This window comes from Leptinotarsa decemlineata, unplaced genomic scaffold, assembly GCF_025532065.1.
Source record: "Leptinotarsa decemlineata unplaced genomic scaffold, Ldec_3_MD MMD2_tig00026328_RagTag_RagTag, whole genome shotgun sequence".
Lineage (NCBI taxonomy): Eukaryota > Metazoa > Arthropoda > Insecta > Coleoptera > Chrysomelidae > Leptinotarsa > Leptinotarsa decemlineata.
Genome location: NW_027412688.1, coordinates 17,272,204 through 17,297,790, shown reverse-complemented (window position 1 = coordinate 17,297,790; position 25,587 = coordinate 17,272,204). Strand labels below are relative to the sequence as shown.

General features: G+C 34.9%; 1 protein-coding gene across 2 annotated transcripts in view; it reads left to right on the top strand.

Moving 5' to 3' along the window:
* Positions 1-25,587, top strand: part of oaf (BRICHOS-like domain-containing protein out at first) — a 421,903-nt gene that overhangs the window by 262,077 nt on the left and 134,239 nt on the right. The window lies entirely within an intron of this gene.

The following is a 25,587-nucleotide window of genomic DNA, read 5'->3' as shown; positions in this document are numbered from 1 at the left end:
GAAAGCATAAGCAGAAGTATGATCAAGAGGAATTGCAATGAAAAAGTATCATAATTACTCAACTATCTAGCGAGTTTCTGAGCGTGCCAATCTGACATCTATGCGTGATCTGAACTATTCTTTCCTACACATATTTCCACCTCTCAATTTAACTCAAGAATGCTGTGTTACAATTTCAGGACTCAGCAATTTTATAGTAAACTAGTCGTTTCCCGCGGCTTCTCCCGCGTAAAATTTGGTAGTTGTAGTAGTAATGAGTACTATGTTGCTGTATCGCTGCTGTTCCAATGTTTTGACAGAATCAGAATTAACGAACTTGAGCGTGCGCAGCGTTATAGAACAGTGCTTTCAAAATATTGTACTACAGCGTCATCTAGTGGCGAGTTACAGAAAAATTGATAGCCTTAAAACCTTTTCTATGAAAAATTACTTATACATGTCAAGTTTCATCACGATCGGTTAAGCGATGTAGACGTTTATCACTTACCAACCAACCAACCAACCAACAAACATCCATTTTTATATATTAGATTTACCACTCTTCAGTTCTCCCACAGTTTTTTGATGTGTTCGCAAAAACGAACACCAACTTTTTTTTGTTCATTTAACTTGTCTACAACTTTCACACTATTTGTTAGCGCAAATTGGCTCGAATTTTTTTCTGGGTAAAATTACGAATTGAATAATATGTCATTCATAATTTTCTGCGTAGGCCAACTCAAATTCTGCGAAATGGCTCTTGTGAAATAAACTACTCTGGTTCTATAATATGTAGTGCAATCAACTAAATAATTTTCCATTTCTGCCCTTTCTTGAACTTAACTGTTCTGACTGAACTGTTCTGTAATTTAGATAGCAATGAGAAGATCGCCGATGGTTTTCAAAGCTGTCATTCCCTTCCAGAATAACTGATCTCAACCATCAGCACCTCTTTTGTGATAATTTATCGCTAACTCTTACATTCATCAAAATGCTAGGCAGACGCATTGCGTTGAGCACAACGGCCGGCATTGTGACATATATTTAGCCAATCTTCTCACCGTTTCTTCGAAATATTTTCCTTTTACACGGCAAAAAATTTCCTTTTGGATTGTCTTATGTTTTACAGCTTTTTCACTAAATATGGCTGGTTCCTAAGCAGCAACCTTTTAAGTATCTACTTTATTTCTCATCACCGATATATTTTTTTTTCATTTTCAGTATCTTCTATGTCATTTGGGAGTTAAAAATATTATTACATTTGAATTGAGTGCAGTACTCCCTCGATGTATTGCAAGCCAATGCAATTTTTCATGGTTAACCGAGTTAATTACATTTTCGTTGAAAGTAACTAGTCTACAATTGCTTTATTCCGTATATCATCATTTGTATCGTAATTCCTGGATTCGCTTAATATTTTTAAGTCTTTTGACCGTGTGTGACATGAGGGTTTGCTGGCCTGGAAGCCTTCAGCTTTCTGATGGAAAGTTCCCTGCAAGTGGCCGTCGATGGATATCTCTCGAATACTTTCATCATCAACGCTGGTGTTCCCCAGGGATCCATATTGTCTCCAACCCTGTTTTAATTGTATATCAACGACTTATTGGAAAAAACCAAGAATCCAATATATTGCTTTGCTGACGACAACACACTTGTCTCGTCATTATATTTGGATTCCAGGACGTCGGCTGCGGATGCAGCCAATATGTCTTGGCACAATTATGTCGCTGGAATTGCGAAGGCTGCTCCTCAAAAGCTTGGAACACTGTTCCGAACCAAAAAACTATACACACCTTAGCAACTTTTGATGCTTTATAAAGCTCAGATCAGACCTTTTTTAGAGTATTGTTCTCATGTATGGAGCTCTGCCCTTAAACATACCCTGAAGTTGATTGCTTCCATCCAGAAAAGAGCCATCCGCCAGATTGGAGACGAAAACATCACGTGCAACCTTGATAGCCCGGAACATCAAAGAAAGGTTGGAGATTGGTCTCTCTTCTATAGATACTTCCACGGGAGGTATTCAAGTGATTTGGCACATTTGATTCAACCAAGATCGGTACATACATATCAGAAATACGCGACGGACTCTGACTGCTCATCGTTTTGAGGTTCAACGCAGTACACCTCGAACTTCGAAATCCAAGGGATTTAATCTCCAGAGATTCAAATCCAATGTGAATCGCTACTTTCGCAAAGGCACCGCTCTGGGAGTGCCTTAAAGATTTTCCTGTAGAACTTGTATTTTGTCCTTAAAAAAAATATGATATTTTGTTATTGCAATCGACAGCGGCTTACATATATACCGAAATGTTCTTACAATATATTGAAAGCAAAGCCCGTTATGATATCTCAAAGGAAATTTCAACATATCTGAAAAGGGCAAATGGGTTGGTACGTATTCCACTAATATATAAGCACAATATCATTTGATTCAAATTTTCAAATATCGGTTATAAGCAAGGTCGGAAAATCAATGAGGCTTTTACAGTAAGCAGCGACCTCACTCAGAGCCAGCAAGGATTTCTTATAGAAATATAGAAATGGAGAATTTGTTAACTTCCTAGATTTTTACTCAACAAACATTACTCAACTCTACCTCTACATAATCATTGTAAAGTTTCCATAAGGGTCGTCTAATCATAAAATCATTTCAATTTTAGGTGTACTGTTGAAGAACAACCTAAAACGCTCAAAGTTTGGCGATACAGGCCTGGTGAAGAGGAAGATCTTCAAGATCATTTTTGAACTTTTTCCTTGTTAGGTGTTTGTTTCAAATATGATGATTCATTAACAATATGTGCTTACGGAGTTACTGAATCTATTCTGTCAGTTATGGCCGCGTATATTCTTTTTTCAATGAAACGATCTTCTAACGACAAACCATGAGTCAACCGAAATTACTATCAAGTAGTTGCAAGTAAAAAGTTCGCCTTTCGTCAGTGGCACTATCGAAAATGATTACCACTGTAACAAATGTAAATTATTTTTAAACAAAAGTATAGCACCGCACAACCAGATATGAGTATTGCATTTCTGGTGATTGAAGAAAGTGTTTATTTTGGATGTATACAGGGTGTTTCAAATTTGATTCTCACCATTGGGATCCCGGAAACTATGAGAGATACGAAGATGGTTTAATTGGGTTGCGCATTCACTTCAATGATGTGTTATCGGTAGTGTGCAAAATAAATCATGTTCTGGGCAATCAACTACAGGGGAAAATAAACAAGTGAACGTTATGGACGAATTTTTGAATAATCCGTCCTCATCGAGTAGAACTGTTGCCTTGAATTGTGAGTTTCCGCAGATGACAGTATTCAGTGACAGTTCGAAAAAAAAAATTCCATCCCTACAAAATAAAAATGGTGCAAGAACTGACGGAAGATGATCCAGACCGCCGTCTAGAATATTGTGAAATTGTCTCTAATAATATTTTGCAAAATCCCATTTATTTGAAACACATTTGTTTCAGTGATGAGGCCACTTTTTTTTAAACGTGCATAGATAAAATATGAGGTACTGGTCCCATGAAAATCTTCGACATTTTTGCGAAAGGCATACCCAGTTTTTCCAAAAAGTTAATGTGTGGACATGAATACTGGGTGACCACATTATATGTCCGTTAATCATTGAGGAAAATCTGACTGGTACCCTCTGTTTGAAAATGCTGGAAATAGTGCCACTGATAGTGGCAACTGTCGAAAATAATTTGGACGAATTTCACTTGGACATTATTCCGCAACAAGATGGAGCTCCTTCTCATTTTGCAGTTGCTGTGGACTTATTTGAATACTGTTTATGTAGGAGGGATCTCTGGAAATGGGATTAGGGAAGTGTGTGCGACAATTACTCGCGTTCAGTTGCCTTTCTGTTTGTGGTGTAATTCTTTGCACGGTTGAATAGAGAATAAAACCCCCTTTCAAATGAGCTATCCCTCATCACTCCATGCTATTTAAATTTTTCGAAAGGGTTGCTCCCCTCCAGTAAGGGATAAAATTAGGGGTCAACTAATCATACAGAAATTTACATTGTAGAAATAAAATATCGACGTTTATCGGCGATTTTCCTAATAACAGTTCAGTAATGATGCGCACTGTATAATTGTATTTCCTCACCATAATTTATATAATTGTGAGGTTTTTTAGTGAACTTTCCACCGAACTAATATATTTTTCAATCTCGCAGTAATCCTACTAAAGCAAATTATTTATGCTTTCCATTAGGAATGTTGGGGCTGCTAAACGATGATTACAATTCAGTCGTATAACTCTATTTTCCATTCGATACGTTGTATTTATCAAAATTCAGGGTTCAGATATAGATGTATGTAGAAAAAATAGACAATTTACTAAGTGTATTCGTGAATTTTTTTTTAGTGCAAAACCTATTTTATAGGTTATATTTCAATAATAAAATTATACTAACGAAGTGTGTTTCATAAAATTTCAACCATTGTCGATCATTTTAATCATCAACTAGTCAGTATACGGCCTCCCACATTATACATTTTCACATTAATCCTTTGAAAGCCTTCTACGGGTACCCTTGTGATCTATACGTCATCATTTGGAAGCACGATTTTTCCATTTCCCTTTGTATGTATTGGGGCTTAAGCAGGGCTTAAATTCGTGTTATACTTGATGTCATGTCATTTCTCTTCTCTCTGTTGAGCCGGGACTTCTGGAGAATTATTGGTTATGGGAGTTTTCTTGAAAATCTGATCGAATCTAGAATGAATGGATTATTTCTATTTGAATGTTACTGTGGATTTCAGCTTAGGAAATATCAATTTTTAGATTTATCCAATATTTAACTTTTATTAGTGGACGATACCTGATGTGATAGCATAAAGTGAATAACTTACTTTTCTTTCAGGTATCTACACAGTAGGTGAGATATCTACTACATCAGTAAATTTTTTACTACGCTTCAGTAGTATTCACTACTATGCGAAATGAAGATGGAAAAAAGTATTATGTCGTAGGAGTATTCAATTCGATTCGATGCATCCAATTTGCTTATTGCGATTAGTATATACTTCAGTTTGAGTGGAGTTTTTGTTGAAACAACTTTAAGCAGAACAGCATTGAGATCAAAACATAAAATAATGGCAGTTTTTATGAACGATGATGTATATCGTAGGTTTACAATCATATTTGTGACTATTTATTATAACTAGCACGCTACTTGTACAATTTTCCCGAGTCTCAACTGGAAAAATGTTGAATGGCTAATGAATTGTTTTTTAGACGACACTGTTGCAATAAGAGATGGTGCCTTATCACTTGTTTGAAGGTGGTTGACAATGTTTCATGGTGCATTTCATTAGTTCGGACTTTTATTGTCTAATATTACATAAAATGATTTTAAATCCCTGAATGAAAAAATAAAAGTGAAAATATTAGCTGAAAATTACAATTATTCAGTGTTACTATCTTCATTCGGGTTTGAAGGCCGTTGTATGAGTGACTGGCTTCTTCAGTGACTGGTGATTTCTAGTTCGTAGGTTGTATTTATGTTGACTCAGGTAGTCCACCTCTCTTGTTGACGCGTTGCTATTGGCCGAAATGTTATTACCTGTTAATGACGTAACCTTGCATTGCGCTGATACCACTTCAGCATCTTTTAGTATGGGATTTCAAATTTGATTAGGCGTCACATCTTTAAGCAGTATCGTGTGATCTCTTTCACTAAGTGCGTGTTCCGCTACTGCCGATTTATCTATTTGACCTAATCTACAGTTTCCCCGATGTTCCTTCAGCCTTTTACCATGGATATTTCGGTGGTACCGATATAACCTTTTCCGCAGGTGCATTGTATACGATATACCCCCGCAGCTGATAGTGGATCTCTTTCATATTTCACAGACTAAGGCTTTGTTTCAATTATATTGAGCAAAAATGATGAGATTACAATGTAATGAAATACAAGGAACCATTGAAAATTGAACAATGAACATGCTATGAAAATTCAAAATTGGATGATATTCACAATCGTGATGACCGGACAAGTTCAGTCATCACCCGAAGCCGGTTGTAGGTATAGGTAGCGATATAGTCAAAATGAAACAATTTGACCAATTTTCCAAATATAGATGAATTACTGCGTGAGGCTATAAATGAAATGGCAGATTTAAAGCAAACACTTCGTGCATTACATGCTATTGTTCAATCAATGTTCAATGTGATGACAAAAAAAGGTTTACTAGTGTTCATGTATCTTGGTCGAGCTCAGCATTCACATCTGACGAAATTTGGCAATCCTATATTATTATGTATAATTACATGCAGCAGGCTTCCTTAGGCCATGCAGAAGAATTTCAGAGAGAACAAGTTTTGGGCAAATGAAACAAGGATTTCCAATGCTTCATTACACTCTTCTCCCAAAAACCAAAAGAATTTCTAAATATATTATTTGTAGGTTACCCAGTAAAAAAAAACTTCATCTTTATCTCAGTCTAGTCGGATAACAGTGTACAATACTATGATATTGCCTCATTTCAACTATTGCAGTTCTATAATTCACACGAACATATCTAATTATGTCAGACTGCAAATTCTACAAAATAAAGCAATGCATATTATTCTTGGTTGCAACAGGTACACGAATATAAAATCGATGTTAGATGTCCTCAACTGGCTTAATGTGAAACAAAATCATTATATTCAAACAATGACTTTCATTTTCAAAATGATAAACAATTTACTGCCCAATTATTTACAGTGTCAATTGATTCCTGTGAACAATATCCATGATCGAGCAACACTAACTGCAAGTAATATGAATTTCTATGTAAAACCAACCTCTAAAGCTAGTTCGATGAAATCTGTCTTTTTCAAAGGTATTGTTGAATTCAATCTACTTTCAGGTGAAATCAAAGAATCTTCGTCCATAAAATTGTTTAAAACAAAATTGAAAGAATATGTGACAAATTGAACATTATAAATGTGTATGTATATGTATGTGTGTGTATATGTTTATATGTATGTATATCTGTAAAAATTTCAGCATGTTCCATACTATTCTTTCATTTTTTATATTTTCTGTAATCAATCTATTTTATATTTTCTTTATACATTGTAATCTGATTATCTGAATATAAATAAAGCATTCATTTAAATTAGAAACAGGCGGATATAACTCGGAAATGACGTAGTGGCAGCTACATTTCAGACTCATTCACACTGTTACAGCACATCACTGTTAGCACATCACTCATTTATTCATTCATTAAATAAATGTCAACAAACCGGATATTCATTCAGATATGTGTTAGACATAATATAACAATATAATCAAAATAGAAAGAAATTCTTAATTAATGAATAACATGTCAGTTATGGAAGAATAAGCTTTGTATTTAAATTAATTGTTCATTTCACAATGAAAGTAATGCTCTACAGATTATTCCACAGCTCTTGAAGCATTATCCACAACAACAGACGTCTGTTCCTGGATCACTGCAGCGGATTGTAGTAGAAACTTGGCTTTCCGCCGCTTCAATTAGCATTTTTTTCAACAGCCTTTTTGCAGCTGCATCAGTGATAGGTTTTTTTACAAAGTTATTATTGGGCTCTTGTCACTTTTTGTATATCCTATAGTTTTTTGTTTCCTAGCATTGTCCAATATACTTGGTCTCTTTGTTTCTACAAATTACACAAAAAATATAGTTTTTCTTGAACGATAAAAACTTCAAGCAAGTCAACACAAGACAGGAATCGTAGGCGCCTTGTGAAACGTCCGATTTCAAACAATAATTTAAAAATTTAAGACTATTTTCTGCAATCTTTTTGCCATTTTTTTAGTTTTCTTTGACTTTTGTTCTCATGTTGATGATGTTTTTTTTTTAAATTTGTTAGAGTACTCATCCCTTTTCGCATTCTTTTATTCAATGTGGCTGACGGTTATATCAGTGTTTCTAACTTAACATTTTCGATTTTCTGAGTGATCCTTTCATCAAACAAAATTTTATACGGCTGAGAGAGTTACGGAGAACAATTGTTCACTATGTTCCGTTCCTATTCCTTATGTCGTCTCAGAGTCAGAAAAATCACTCATTATATTGCCCTTGTACTGCACAAACTGCTGCCACAAGCTGTTGCCACTAGCTGCTGAAGCCATCGATCAGAAAATCTTATTGAATCATGAAAACAAACGAAACAAACAAAATCAAACACATTTTTTACAGCGAGGTCCTGAAGTAACGGATACATTCATATTTTTTTCCTAATTATGAATGCATATGAAAAATACTGAAACATGATAATTTTCAAATAGACATTGTCAATAAAATTATTCAACTGCCCCCTCAACTCTTTATAGGTAATTAATACCCATATAGAAATGTTATATGAAAAGGGATTGCTTGTGATTCCGCGTTTGAACGGGTTTTCAGTTCTCTATTCAGCAACTTAGCACTTTTTGATTTATAGACTTATGGATACTCAAAAAAAAGTAATTTCATTTCATCTTGTTAAAACAGTAAATCGGCAACTAATAGACTAGTAAATCGTGATAGGTTTTTGATTCGAGGGCCGTTTGCATGAAATAGAATAAATTTTTTCTAAAGTATCTCAGTTTCAAAAATAAAAAAGGGCTTTATCACACGCCACCCCTGTTCATTTGTACTTTTTACAGGGATAGCTATTTTCATAATAAAAACACAACACAACAAAAAAATATTTTTTGATTGTTTCCTACCCTAAATTAGTCAATTTCTACTAATTTTGGGGTGATAAAAACGAAAATAACAATGAAAAATTTTTATTAGCTCTGGTTTTTGAGATACACAGTACTTAATCTTAAAGAGTAGTTATACTATACGTGAAAAGTGAAAGTACATAAAACAATATTGTTATGTTTCTTTTAGAATATTTTAAGTATGAAATTAATAAAAAAAAACATTATTCTTAGTGTTCTGACAAATAAAAGAAGATTGTACCACCAAATTTCAATTAAGTCCATCTGATTCATTGTAAGATCGCTGTCGTTTAGCTTGTCTTTTATAAAACACTTCTGGAGCATCCCTACACACAGACCAGCAGTAGTCTGCAAGCATTGCTTCATTCCAACGGCCCTGATATCTCTGTTCCATTAAGGCAATGTCTTGATGGAATCTTTCTCCATGTTCGTCACTCACAGCTCCACAGTTTTGTGGGAAGAAATTAAGATGAGAGTGAAGAAAATGAATTTTTAAGGACATGTTGCATCCAAGTTGGTGGTAAGCTTGAAGAAGCTCTTTAACCAATGCTGTGAAGTTATCATCTCTTTTGTTAACTAAAAACCCATGTGCAACCCCCTTAAAGGCTTCCCAGGCTCTTTTTTCATTTCCTGTTAAAATCATGTCAAAAGCAGGATCATTTACAATTTCACGGATTTGAGGCCCAATAAAGATGCCTTCCTTGACTTTAGCATCACTCAACCTGGGAAACTTTGCTCTCAAGTACTTAAAAGCTTGTCCTTCCTGGTCCATGGCCTTCACAAAGTTTTTCATTAGTCCCAACTTAATATGTAATGGGGGAAGGAGAACATCCTTAGGATCTACAAGAGGCTCGTAAACTACATTTTTCTCATTAGGGTTTAGGTCTCGTGTAGGCCAGTTCATTTTTTTATAGTGAGATTTTCTATCCCGACTGTCCCACAGACACAAAAAACAACAGTACTTGGTGAACCCTAATTGCATTCCTAGGAGTATAGCAATGACTTTCAGATCACCACAGATGTGCCACTTGTGTTGTTAATATTTGATTGATTGGAGAAGTGTTTTCATATTTATATACGTTTCCTTCATGTGAACTGCATGACCTATAGGAATAGAGGGTAGCTGATTTCCATTATGCAGAAGTACAGCTTTTAAGCTTAGTTTTGAAGAGTCTATAAACAGTCTCCATTCAGATGGAGTGTGATCCAAATTCAAGTAGTCCATCAAACCATTAACATCAGAACAAACTACGAGGTTTTCTTTTTTCTCAAAAAAAGGAAGCAAATCTTTTTGACGCTGTCTGTACTGAGATATTTTCACATCATGTTTTAGAAGATTTCACTGTTGTAGTCTTGACCCTAACAGCTCAGCCTTTTCCTTAGACAAGCGAAGATCTCTCATAAGGTCACTCAACTCTGCTTGACTAATTCTGTGCGGATCACTAGACCTATCGCTTACCTCAAAATCAGGGTCATAGGATGTAGAAGGATGGGTTGCTCCTTCTAAACAGTCTTCATCACCTTCCTCTAAAATTTCATAGTTTTGGGGTGGAGAAGGGACTGGCAAATTGTCTGAGTGTGGTACAGGCCGAAGAGCAGATGGGAGATTAGGGTATTTAACCGTTCCTCTTTTCTTCATAGATAAACCTTGCTTGATGGGAGGAGTTAAGCAGAAATAACAGTCGTCTGTATGATTGGTAGGCTCACGCCAAACCATAGGTAGTGCAAAAGCCAATTCCCGGTTTTTATTTTTCAGCCACTCTCGCAATATGACGGAACAAGAATTACAACATATATGAGGAGCCCATGATTTATCTTGGTCCCCAACTTTCACACCAAAATAATGTTCATAGGCTGTCTTACGTTTCTGAGCCTTAAATGTTATTTCACCACATATATAGCAAAAGCTATCGACAGAATTCACACACTTTCGAGGCATTTCAGATCAGCACTTAAATTAATTTAAAAATCAACTTCACACGATAATTTCAATAGCAACCACGTGCGTACAATTGACAAACTCACATAGGTTATGTTTACTACTTAAGAACAGCTGATGAGAGATGTGTTATGTAAACAAACATGTGTACCAACTGTTGGTGATGAAATATTTCATTTATTGAAAACTCAATATACATATATATATAATATAATGATACTATATCTTGAAAACAAGAGCTAATATATAATTTTTATGGTCACTTTCGGTTTTAACACGTGGAAATACATTAAAATCATCTAATTTCAACCCCGAAACAAAAACTTTGTTGTGTTGTGAAATTGGCCTGTTTCAGGATTTCCTGTTTGCATTCAAAAATACGTAGAAAATGAATTCATCCGTATATTGCAAAAAAAGAAGAATAGTAGATATTTCGAGTTTGTAGTACCTACTTCTATGAGTGTAGTATGTTCTTCCCATGTAGTATGTACTGAAGTATATGAAGAAAATAATACGTAGTATTTTCTGATCGATTCGGCCGTTACTTGATGAAGATCCATAGTAACTCAAATCACTTGAGATTCAAAGAGATTCAAATCACTCGAGAAAGCTACTGTGCTAGCGAAACATGTTGTGATGTAATATATTTTTCAAATAAAGTTTGTGGAGATCAAATCGTGAGGTGTAGTTTTTGAAACTAATACGTAGAAGATACTTCTTCTACCAGAATTGTCCCGACTATTGTAAAGTCATGCTTCGAACGACACTCTTATGCAATACTTTCGTTTTATCTCCGATCTCTATTTACATCATTCCCGAGCCAACCCTGGACTAACCTGTTTATTTATAGATAAAAACCGGTAATTGCTGACATTGCATTCTTGCCGAACTTTATCTCTTAATTGTTCACAACCATTGTTTGATGTTTACAACTTATAACATATAAGCATTTTAACCAAGACTTATCTTTTGATGATTATGAATTCTACCCGGGAATTATCTTGCATAGTAAGACCTTTTTCCGTAAATTGTCTTTTACCTTTACCAGTATCATAGTGTGTCTATATAAGCATATGAGTTGTTATTGTAAACAATTAGTTTGTGACCAGCTTTCTATTTGAATAAAGCACATAGTGAGGTCCGAATAACTTTTATTTGTGTGAAGTTCAATTAGTCAGAGTTATAAAACTAGTTCAACGTTACTGGTGCTTCTACGAACCCCAGACTGCTGGAAGCACAACGTAATTGGCGCAGTCGGTAGGATACGTGTACAGACAGCAAGCAACTTACTGCCTGGTGATTACCAAATCTTCGACGGGAGCTACAAGACCAAACCACTAAACCACAGTATATCAAAAGAAGAGACCCAGAAGCAAGGGTAAGACTCTCAAACAATTCCTTCAAACCTTTTTTTGCATTTTTATCATTATATCCTTATTTATCTTTATATATCCTCAGTACTATAGTGAAGTGAAATAATTATTCTCTCATATTATTATTATTTTTATGTTTTGAGATATTTTAGAGTTGAGAAAAATGAATAGTGACCCTAGACAACAGCTAAGAACATTACGAAATAATTCAAATTCAGATTTAGCTAATTTGAGTGAAAGTTTGTCAGTAATATTTAGAGTTATATTGAGTAAACCTAAAGGAAAAGCTCTCACACTGATAGCCAGCCGTATTGAACTAGACACATGGAACGAAGTGAAAGAGATTTTGAAAATCTCATTTTCTGATCAACTATCTTTTAATTGCCTATTACAAGAATTACAAAGTTTGAGACCACAACTTAAAGAAAATCCTTACAGTTTTGGTGTTCGTTGCCAATATGTGGGAAGTTTAATTTTTTCTTCTATCAATAATGACTTAAACATGACTAGAGATGCCAAGGTTGCACAGATTGACAACATTGAAAAGCTAGTGTTGATCACATTTTTGAAATACATCCCATCAAACATTCAAAACAGTGTTCGTTTGAAAAATCCTAATTGCTTAGAGGAAGCTATGAAACAATTTATCGAGGAAGAGAATTTTTTATCCATGGTAAATGAAGGAAGAAAGAATTATACACAGTCATTACCAAATCCTAATTTGAAACCACCCATGGAAAAATCATATTAACCACAACCCAATCATTTACAGAAAAAAATTATTCAACCAACTTTTTCTGCATCAAATAATTTTCAGACACCACAATTTCGAAATTATAACCAACAACAATTTGGTAATATTTCCCAAGTCAACCAATTTAAATGACACCTCGACAAGTGCCACAAAAATATTTTTGAAAGCAACAACTATTTGGTAAACCTTCCAATGTAAACGTTTGGAAACCAAAAACCAACAAGTGAATAATAAACCAACACCAATGTCTACTTCTACCAGACATTCAAATACACCACAATCTAAACCCAATTTTCGTGTTGAAGAATTATATTATAACGGGGCTTTATTACCTCATTCTTCTGAAGATGATTTTTATTTTGAACAATCAAATATTGATTGTGAACCAGAAATAGAGAAACTAACAGAATATCAACAAGAAATAAATGAAGAATTTGAAAATAACGGCTTGATGATAAATGATGAAGACCAATCAAGACCAACTTTTGAATTTGAACAACTTCATTTGATTGACACAAATTCACCCATTAAAGAGGAAAACGAAGATAAAAACAACTATGAGTTAACCCATATTGAGAAACAATTATTTTTCGAGATAGATAATGAAGTATTATTGAATTTCACCAACTTTGGATGAATATATGATATGATTCAAAAGATGTTGCGAAAAAAAAATGAAATGAATAATTTGAAAGTTCAACTAGACAAAAGCGATTTTATGATAAGAGAAATCGAATTTCTATGACACGTAGTCATTCATCCAAATCAAAAACATTCATAACCACAACCGACGCGAGTAAATTTTCAATAGGATCAATATTTTCTTATGACGGAAAACCTGTATGTTATGCAAACCGCACTCTCAAGACAAATTAAATAAATTATTCTGTCATCGAAAAAGAATTATTAGCAATTATTTGGTCTGTGAAATACTTTAGACCTTATTTATTCGGAAGATACTTTAAAATTCGGTCAGATCACAAACCTCTTAAATGGTTAGATAATCTAAAAGAACCTAATTCAAAATTAGTGAGATGGAAATTATTATTATCTGAATATAACTATGAAATCGAATACATAAAAGGTAAAGACAATGTTGTCGCAGATGCATTATCTAGGAATCCACAAGATGATGTTTCTATCATAATTGAAGTCGGAGATATAGATGATATCATCAATGAATTTTTAAATGGATGTCCCTCAGAATCATACTACAACAGCACATTCAGCTGATGAAACTCCCTTACTGACTTTCACCTATGCAAAGAAACCTTTGAACTTTTACAAACATCAAGTCATAATAAAGATATAAGAAGCCTCACCAGTACCTCTTTGTATTAGAGGAAAAGTCTTTGACAATAATAGATATTTTATTAATTTGAGAAACAAAAATATAGAAGAAGACTTAGAAAATTTTATAGCAGAATTAAATAATGACACAACTCATCATTTATACTTTCCCGACAAAGAAAATGAAAAATATTTCCTGAAAATAATTCAAGATAAAATCATTAACTTGCATTCAAAATTGATTATTTGTTCGCCAAATGTAACTTTACAAAATGAACAATAAGAAAAAATAAACTATCACCATGTTTATAAAACAGGTCATAGAGGAATTACTACCACCATTGAATCAATTAGAAAAAATTATTATTGGCCAAACATTGTCAAGCATATAGCAATATTTGTCAAAGATCTAAATATGAAAGAAAACCTAATGAATTTCAATTTCAACCTATTCCTGTAGGTACCAGACCTTTTGAAAGAGTTCATATCGATACATTGTCGATAGCAAAAGAAAAATGTTCAACCATTATTGACACGTTTTCTAAATTTGCCCAAGTATATCCAATAATGGGAGCAAATTCTATAAACATTCTTGATGGATTACTGATTTTTATTTCGGGATACCTCATACAATTGTGTGTGTTGGTGGCAGCGAATTCAATAACAATAACTTTCAAGATTTCTGTAGGCTACGTAAGATACCTATTCATGTAACAACTCCACGAAATCCTAACTCTAACAGCTACATTGAAAGATTTCATTCAATGTTTCTTGAACAAGTAAGAATAAAAACAAGACAATGCCCAAAAGAATCCTTGAATAATTTATTACGATATTCAGTATTACATTATAATAATTCGGTTTATTCATCCACCGAATATACTCCTTTTGAAGTTGTAACTGGACACTTTAATTCAAAAGATCCTTTCGACATAACTGATAAAGACATTGTGACTAAATATGTTCAAGATCATAAAGAAAACTTGAAGAAGTTTTATGATAAAATGAATACAAATTCGGAAGAAAAGAAAATTGATCAATTGAAAAGAATTAATGCTGATCGCAAAGAACCTATGACAATAACTAAACAAGATCGAATATATCTCAAAGAAGAAACTAGAGATAAACTCGCACACAAGTTTACTAGAATTGAGCCAGTTGCTCAAACGAAAAATGAAGTTACAATTGAAACGTCTAAATATTCTAAACACAACTTGAAGAAACGCAAACAATACTAATATGCTTATTTCTTCATATATTTTCAGATGGACTCAATGTTCATACTCTCGATCCTTTTAATCATTCACCCTATTGATGGATCCATTCAGAAACTTAATATTGGGTTATTAATGTGCCTATTAATGTAGGAAAAACAAAAATCATTGTGAGCAAGCATACATTTGTTAGTTATTTAAATATTACTGAATTCTTTGAAATGAAACATCTTATCGATACCCAACTGAGTTTCATTGCTAATAAACAAGGCATAAGTAACAAGTCAGACTTACTTTTACGCCAAGACTTTACTTTATGAAAACAAATTGACCATCTCTTACAGACAATAAACTCACACATTGTTACCAAACGCGGACTGACAAATATTGGTGGAAAAATATCCAAATGGTTATTTCGAACTCTTGATGATGAAGACGGTAAAAGAATTTATATGATTCTAAATCATATAGAAACAAACAATCACTCGCTTAAAGATGCAATAAATAATCAGATATCTATTGCAAAAGAATTCATGACACAAACAAATCGTACTTTACACCAGATAAAATTAAATATAATCATAACTATGAACTTAATTGATAAATTTCAAAAAGAAATCAATGAAATGAATATTTTACATCTGATGAAAGATTCCCTTATCAACTTGCAAAGTCATTTAAATCAAATTGTAAACGCAATCACATTTGCAAATTTTCATCGAATACATCCTACATTTCTTTCATTAACAAACTTACGTATTATGATACAAAAATTGAATATGATATATTCCACTGTTCAAATAGCTACATTCAAAAATCAACATAGCTACTATGCATTCTAAGGAATACAATTACTTTTCACTAGTGAGAGGATAATATTTCTCATACACTTTCCTATTTTGATGCCTATTGTATTCCAAACGTACTTCCTTTATCCTATACCACTTCACTTGAATGAGAGTAGTGAACTTTACCAATATCACGATGAACCTTGCCCAGAGATTGAAGATTTGTGTTATTGCAAAAATAACCTCCAATCCAAAGAAGATTGTATTGTCATGGTCATTCTGAAGAATGAAGCCGCCAACTGTACTACATTGAATGTCCACTTGGAAAGAGACATTGCAAACCAGGTCACACCATGGAACGTCTTATTCTTTCGAATAAAGCACATGGTGAGGTCTGAATAACTTTTATTTGTGTGAAGTTCAATTAGTCAGAGTTATAAAACTAGTTCAACATTACTGGTGCTTCTACGAACCCCATACTGCTAGAAGCACGACGTAATTCTCTGTTGTTTTTTTTGTATCACAGTGTTTCCATACATTACTTTTCAGTAATGTTTCGTTTGTTAAATACTCTCTGTATCAACCTTTATCATATAAAGTACGTTTCAAAGTATACCACAGTTTCTAATATGTAAATCACCTACTAAACCTGTTGGGAAATAGCTTTTGAATTTCGATTTCATGACATCAAAGTGCGATGCCAGCCAGGGGAATTACAAGGGCTTATTCGAACTATCACATTTACAAAAGGATATACACGGTCCCTTTATGATTTAATGTTCAAAGTGTTTCAATATTCCTAACGGTCCTTTTGTGAGGCCTTCTATAGTCGAGGACAGATCCTTCGAGCAAAATAGGATAAGAAAAATCCCCTAGTGGGTTGTCCTTCTTTTGATTTATTGTTGAGGGTGAAAGACGTTGAAAAGATAATCCTTGGAAAATTATTTTTTCAACGGTCGGAGAGTTTGTTACTCTTGCTTAGATTTTATCTTCATGAAATAAATTGGAGACATCCATTTTCAAAAATGATTAACTGGCTGAGATGCTAATGAAAATAATTTTGAACTGTTTTTAGCCAAATGTATTAAGGAAGAGAAATATGTTTTCAGAGAATTTTTGAGAATGGAAATTTTCTCGTTGTGCGGAAATTTGCCTACATCATTTTTATCATCTTCTCACAATTTCAATGATCAACGACCTCAATGTTTCTCACCCACCTTCTCCAAACTATTCAATAGTATGTTATTAAACGAGCGAGAAGTCAAGTCATCAGTTGTGAAAAATGGGAAGAAGGCTAGCGAGTAATGGTCATATCTCATAAATACTTCACTTTTTCTATGACTTATATCAGGAATATTTCAAAATAAGTTTCATTGTAAGGGATATTCCGGATATTCACAAGATAAAGCCACTTTGAATATTATTCAAAAATACTTCTCATTTTTGTTATTTCATTCAATTTCAAATAATTTTAAAACTGAGTGGGTGGTATGCACACACATTGGTATGCTCACTGTAAAAGCAGTTGTTTCTCAACACACTTGCATCAAATCATTTAAGAGAACAATTCGTTCAGGCCAGTCTCAACACCCTACACAGTAGGTTAATGGAAAACAACTACTTCCCTGGCTAATACCACGAAGGGCGTTGGATTATATCCGACATTAACCTACTGAGTAGGGTGTTGAGACTGGCCTGAACGAATTGTTCCATGATGAGCCATGGAACAAACTCGAACAGATTTGATGCAAGTGTTTCACGTATAGTCAGTGGGTATATTTGAAGACTGGCTATGAATCAAATCATCTAAGAGAACAATTCGTTCAGGCCAGTCTTAACACCCTACACAGTAGGTTAATGGACTGACACCTATCAGAAAACAACTACTCTCCTGGCTAATGCCATGAAGGGCGTTGGATTATATCCGACAGGTGTCAGTGCAGGATTCTTCACAGAAGTTATTCCTGCATATGCTGTTGACGATACAACTGCCGCAATAGATTATCAATTATTGGAACACACTTGCAGACCGGTTTCGGGCTGTTTGGCCACTCGTCAGTGCAAGGTAGTGTATATCATCAACATAAAGTCGATGATTTCCGATAATTGAAAATCGAATTCCGTCAGAGTATCATTCCTCGAACTAAGCTGAAGACTACAACAATCAACAGGTTTGTCGTCGCCCCATCTGCCTGTGAACGAGGTTACCAACTGCATATCCGAAATTTGCCCAATTCCTCGTACAAGGAAAGGAATCTTTCACTTATAGTCAGTGGGCATACTTGAAGACTGGCTATAAATCAAATCATCTAAGAGAACAATTCGTTCAGGCCAGTCTCAACACCCTACACAGTAGGTTAATGGACTGACACCTATCAGAAAACAACTACTTCCCTGGCTAATACCACGAAGGGCGTTGGATTATATCCGACACTAACCTACTGTGTAGGGTGTTGAGACTGGCCTGAACGAATTGTTCTCTTAGATGATTTGATTTATAGCCAGTCTTCAAGTATGCCCACTGACTATACGTGAAAGATTCCTTTCCTTATACGAGGAATTTGGCAAATTTCTGATATGCAGTTGGTTACCTCGTTCACAGGCAGATGGGGCGACGACAAACCTGTTGTTTGTTGTAGTCTTCAGCTTAGTTCGAGGAATGATACTCAGACGGAATTCGATTTTCAATTATTGGAAATCATCGACTTTATGTTGATGATATACACTACCTTGCACTGACGAGTGGCCAAACAGCCCGAAACCGGTCTGCAAGTGTGTTCCAATAATTGAAAATCTATTGCGGTAGTTGTATCGCCAACAGCATATGCAGGAATAACTTCTCTGAAGAATCCTGCACTGACACCTGTCGGATATAATCCAACGCCCTTCGTGGTATTAGCCAGGAGAGTAGTTGTTTTCTGATAGGTGTCAGTCCATTAACCTACTGTGTAGGGTGTTAATACTGGCCTGAACGAATTGTTCTCTTAGATGATTTGATTTATAGCCAGTCTTCAAGTATGCCCACTGACTATACGTGAAACACTTGCATCAAATCTGTTCGAGTTTGTTCCATGGCTCATCATGGAACCAGATCATGGAATGAATTCTATGACATATGTCATTGTCATGTTTCTCCACTCTATTTTTTGTTTTCTTCCAAATGGTCTTCTAACACCAAATTATAATCAAAACACATTTCGATATTTTATGAAGCAGTATCCATCGTGCCTTTATTATCTATCGCGCCTCAGTGATGAATCAAGATATACCAACTTAGTGACTTGTCTCATTGTGTTCTGAACCTAAACAAAAGCAAGTTCTAACTCTGTCTTGTAAAATTCAAATATTACTATCATTTATACCTTTTTTAGCTTTTTGTAACTTTTCTCTGAAGTTGATAATAAATTTTATTAAAATACCTCATATTGAATCATTGGGTTGAATTCTGTTAATATATTGGAGGGTCAGCACAGTCCGCATCACCTAGATATCAACGATTTCTCAGTTTCAAAATCGGTCTCAGGGTAGTTGTGAAGGCCGCTGAGAAGTAGTTTCTTTACTCGATGAGTCGAGTCGGTACTCGTTACCGAGCAGGAATATTATTCATTGAAACCAATACCGTTGCTTTTTATTTGATCTCGTAGACGTTTTCGTTGGTATAAAGAATAGGAAGTGATACAAAATAATAAAATTCTGAGTGAAATAGTCTCCGTAAAAAATTAAGACATAAATAAAACCAGTCAGCTTATCAAGCAGTCACTTCGTTTCTGTTCGCCAACTTCATTCTTTTCCATAATTCTCTACAGTAAGCAATTTTCTGAGAGTTGTTGAAATGAATGTATCGGTAAAATGTATAATCATGATGAAATGTTAGATATTTTGAAATGGGTAATGGATATTGAAGTAATGGAAGTATTACTTCCTGAAATCTGTAGTGATTCTTGCTTTCATATCTTCTATAGACTAGGGAGGACAAAACACAAGCATAACTGGAAAATCCTTAAGGCGCTCTCACAGCGGTGCCTGTGCGAAAGTAGTGATTCAAATTGGATTTCAATCGCTGGAGCTTAAATTAATTTGGAAAAACGTTCTCAGGTAGTTCATTCCACATAAACGCAGTTTTCCAGATGAAATAGTCCTTAAACAGTGAAGTTCGAGGTGTACTGAGTTGAACCTCAAAACGGTTGTTCTAGCCACAGTCCGTCGGGTATTTCTGATATGTACCGCTCTTGGTGAAATCAAATGTGCCAAGTCACTTGAACACTTCCCGTGAAAGTATCCATAGAAAAGAGACAAATATCCAAACTTTCTTCGATGTTTCAGGCTATCAAGGTTGCACGTAAGGTTCGCGTCTCCAATCAGGCGGATGGCTCTTTTCTGGATGGAATCTAGCAACTTCAGGGTATGTTCGCGGGCAGAGCTCCATACATGAGAACAATACTCTAAAAAAAGTCTGATCTGAGTTTCATAAAGCATCAACGGTTGCTAATGCGTGTTTAGTTTTCTGGTTCGGAACAGTGTTCCAAGCTTTTGAGAAGCAGCCTTTGTAATTCCAGCGACATGATTGTGCCGAGACATATTGGTGTCCATTTTAATCCTCAACAAACTGGCAGACAGCGGAGTTGTCTGACCTGATATTATATACGGTTTGGAGACATTTTTCGTATTGAAGAAAATCGATTCCTGGGTTTTTGTGGCATTGATTTGAACCTGGTAAATTTCACCCCAATTCGAAATCACTTCTAGATCCTCATTAAAATATGCAACCTCCTGCTGCCGATGAAGCCGATCAGCCGATGTCCTGATATCCAAATGGAATGACGTGTCGTCAGCAGTCGTCAGCAAAGCAATATATTGGATTCTTGGTTTTTTCCAAGTCCAAGTCATTGTTATACAATGAAAAAAAGGGTGGAGACAATTTGGATCCCTGGGGAAAGCCACACACAGAAAGGATCCAACAAGTCATAGCATCGAAGTTTGGCCAACAAACCCTCATGCCACACACGGTCTAAGGCCTTAGAATTATCGAACGCAACAGCTCTTGATTCTCCATGTTTTTCGATTGAGTTATTCCAAATATGGGTGACATACGATCGCTCAAGATGTTGAAGCCTTCAAAATATTTGAGGATATGGTGGTTATCGACTTTCTTCATGCTTTTTTATATGACTGATAGAAAAGTGACTGGTTTATAGTTATTTGGAAGATTTTTCTTGACTTTTTTGGGAATAGGCTGAATGTGAGCAATCTTTCAACCAGAAGGAAAAACTTCTTTTTGTGAGACAGGTTGGTAAATCTGCAAAATACTGGTGCGCGTTCATTTACGCACTTTTTAAGTACTATGACGGGCACTTCACTAGGGCCAGACACCTTGTTGATATTGAGCTGTTTCAAAATTCGCCTGCCTAGACGCTGTCGAAATGTAATTTCCGGTATTGTGGATTCTAGTGTGGGAATAGTGGGTGGTGGTGCCTTTTACAGAAAATCGACTGTGAAGTGGGACGCAAATTGTTCAGCTAGTAGAATTGCTTTTTCTATGGCTGTTGTTGCAATTGAACCATCCGCTTGTGTTAGTGGTGGAATTGTGAACTTTGTGAAATTCTGATTAACAGCTTCAGCTACCAATCAGAAGGATGTAGACCAGTTGGGATTGGCAAGCAATTTATCTCTAATTCTCTGATTGTGAAGTTCTTTTCTTTCATTTTTCCTCAGTTTACAGCTGTTGCGAGCATTAACAAACCGTATTCGGTTTTCGTCAGTGGGTTTTTTGCGCCACTGCCGGTAGGTGAGAATTTTGGAGGCGACAGCTTTTTCGCAATTTTTGTTGAACCAAGGTTTGCCCGTAGAAGATCGTTTTATTGAAAAAGGAATATATGCATCCATGGATGATAGACTAACTTCCGTGGCTTCAGAAGCACAAGTCGATGGATCTTTAGAGCTGAAACAAACATAATTTCGGAAATGGTCTTGAAGATCCTCCCATTCAGCTGACCTGTAATGCCAAACTTTGCGCGGCTCAGATTGTTCCCCAACATTCATCGGTAATTCACTCAGCACTGAGTTTGTGGTCAGAAGATCCCAATGGAGACCTTTCGGTGACTGTTCAAATTTCTGGATTGGTTTGATAGATGATTCATTCAATAGACCCCTATAAAAAAAATGCGTAGTGTCAGGTGATCGGAGTGGGCACGCTACTGGTCCTCAGTTCTGAAATATAGTACCACTTTCTTCTTATAGTCACATTCGAGTTTTGTTTCATATGGAACATCTTCAATAAATTTAAAAGCCCATGTCAAATTAATCTGACGTATTTCCTTCCAGTGACATGCCATCGAATTAATACGGACCAATAATACGACCCTAAATATTTAGTGACCAACGCTGTTGATGATTCATGCATGCGGTACTAATTCACAGTTCCGTTTTTATGAAATGTCACTTCATCAGAAATCGAAAAAATCATTTTCTCTTTTTTTTAAGCGCCATCGGCAAACTCGTACACTTTTCTTAACTCGTTGTCTTAACTCTTGCAACAGGTGCATGTAATAAAGATGGAAACTTGCTTGCTCTTGTCATTCTAAGCACGCTAGTCTGCTCAGGTTACCAGTTTTATACGTGGATTATCAATTAGGTGAGGAGATATTTGAAATGTATTTTCATGATTCGTCACTAGACATGTACGTTCAAACTTCTCGTAATTGACACTTTCAAAATCCATCACAAATTCCATTTTCAGACTATAAAATTCACTTTCTTGTAATTATCTTGTTTCTGGAAACCTACATTTGTATATGCTAGATGCAAGATGGAAGATAGTTTCCTTCACTTTCCCCTAAAGCATTCATCATTCGCATCACGATATCATCTTACACGTAATTCATAATGACAATATTTGGTATTGGTATTTATTTTGTGGAGTCAGACGTGGTTGACTATATTTTTGAAGATAAAAACAAAATAGATATTTTTCAGGTCATTAGTGTCCGACCGAAACTGGTTTTTACGACCGAAACCGAAACCAAAATCGAATTTCGGCAACGGCCTCAGTTTCGGCCGAAACCGAAACTTCCTTACAAGGATTATGTCTTGAGGGAAAAATAAAGAAAACTTTATTATCATCAGCCAGTCTTTATTTTTTTATCTTTAAATCACAACGTTATGCAGTCTTCGACATTTTTACTTATTGATAATCAACATAACAACCTCTTATTCAGGAAAAAATATTAATTGCACCTTAAAAATGCCTAAAATAGGTGAGGTGTTTATTTGAGTAGGTATATATTCTTTTTTTGAATATTATTAATTGTTTTTCAAAAATATTAAACATACAATTACTTATTCAAGTTGTATCATATCACAATAGGTATACTTAATATTTATGTAATAAACAAAGTAAATCACAAAGTAAGTCACGACATGATTAGGCACGTGGACGCGGCAAAATATCTTCGTCGTTTGTATGAAATTCAACGCGTCGAACATGACCGATCACTGCGCGAGAACTTCTCAACGCAGTTTCGGTTTCGGTCGTAGTTTCGGCAGGTTTGTCGTCGAAACCGAAACTAAACCGAAAGCCGTTTTTATGACGAAACTCGACCGAAACCGAACTTTCGGTCGGACATTTCAGGTCATCTCCGCAATCATTATCTTTGAAACCGGTAGGAAGTACTACCAGATGAAATGCAAAATGTTATTGCCTAGTTGGTTTGTGATGGAAATGGACGATATTCGAAAATCCATAACGTATTCTTCAAGTAACACTTCATTGCGAGACTTTTACTGGACAGTTCACAAAGTCTGCAATACTTGTTTCCCTATACAATACCTTCATCATGCGTTTTTATACGTAGATATACATTTTTATACGTATGGAAAGCTATTTTATTGCAGAGAGTTACGGTTGTTGCTGTTTTGTAAACTGTCCACTGAAATGAAATGTTATTTGAATACTAGTGGTTGGTTTCAGTATTCGAAAAAAGTTATGAGTGAACGTAAGAAAAAGCATTTTTCCTGGTTGAAAAAAAAAGTTTATAATTGGGAGAATATTTTAAACTTTCTGAGAAAGCTTTCATTCCTCAAAATGAACAAGTTTTTTTCAATCGTTTTACCAAGTAGTTAATTTTTTGTTTTCACACGTAAAATTAGTGCTTTTATAGGGACTCTGAAGTATTTCCATGCCATTTAACATCCCATTTTTCTTCTCAGTTAGCGGATAACGCTCTCGACATCTTTCTTCTATCCCACTTGTCACGTCTTTCAATTCCTTTGGATATCAAGACGAGACGAAATTCTCTGACGAATATTCAGAAATGTTCATTTAAATGGATATCAATCATGGTAGGCTATGGAAAATACGGTTACACTTATATAAGTTAATGTGGAAAATTTTTCTCATTTTATTGTCTATTTTACTAAAAATTGATTTCTTCGAAGTGATCGTAACAACACGTTTCGCATTGTAGAATATCTTCTAAATTTCATACTTCTCACTGTAAAATTCAGTTAGTTAAGGGAGTACCAGTTACAACATCAGACATTTCTTTGGAATTATTAAGTAAGAATATCATTAGAAACTGACTCCCAAATTTATTAAGTAATTGTCAGACCGAAGTATTACGTCAAAATACTATACTGTGAAAATATCTTATCGCGCGTATACTCGTATTGACACTGTTGAGAATAAATAGTAATCTCGGCATTTACTTAAAACAAGAAAGGTTTATTTCGAATACCAATCATTTCATTCCCGGGCAGCACCATTGAAAACAAACCGCAAGGCATTACAATATGGAAAAGAACTTTTAGTAATTTCCAAATGTTTTCAAATGGGAATACGCGTCAAGTGAGACCTCATATAAAAAGAATTTTCATTCGCTATATACATTGATGTTCAATATTTAAAGACCAGTTCGCTTTCTTAGAAAATATGAAAATGTGGAATTATTATGAATACGTGTGACGAAAAATTCAAAAATCAAAAAATTGATGAAATATTTCTTCAGAACCGATTTCATTAGGCAAGTGAATGTTCAAACTATTGCCCACCTTATTTCAAAACAGTCACATAAGACATCAATGATTCCTCTCCGCCAGATTTTTCAATGTGTCAGTTGCAATGCCGTGTTACTCAATTGCACCCTTTCGTCATATCCAGAATCTATGAAACGTGTTACTCAAATAATCACGCACATTTTGCTGTTCATATTGGACAATTATTTTCAGTTCATTATTCATAGTGTCGTTCTCTACGATAGTTGTTAGAGTTGGGTCGAATTGGGTAGAGTTTAGTCGAAGTATATCGCCTGTAAAATAACCAGGAAGAGAAGGAAGAAAAGAGGAAATTTAAAAAATACTCACCCATTCATTCAACTTTTGTTTGGTGTTGTGACAGCTTAGTAATAATTGTGACGATTTTCTAAATAACAACAAGTTTTCCAGAAGACACCCGATTTTCATATTCATTGTTGTTGAAAAAAGAATAATTTCCACTCTTTTGATAATGGAGTAACATGATAATGACTTATTATAAAACAGAGTATTTTTGCCA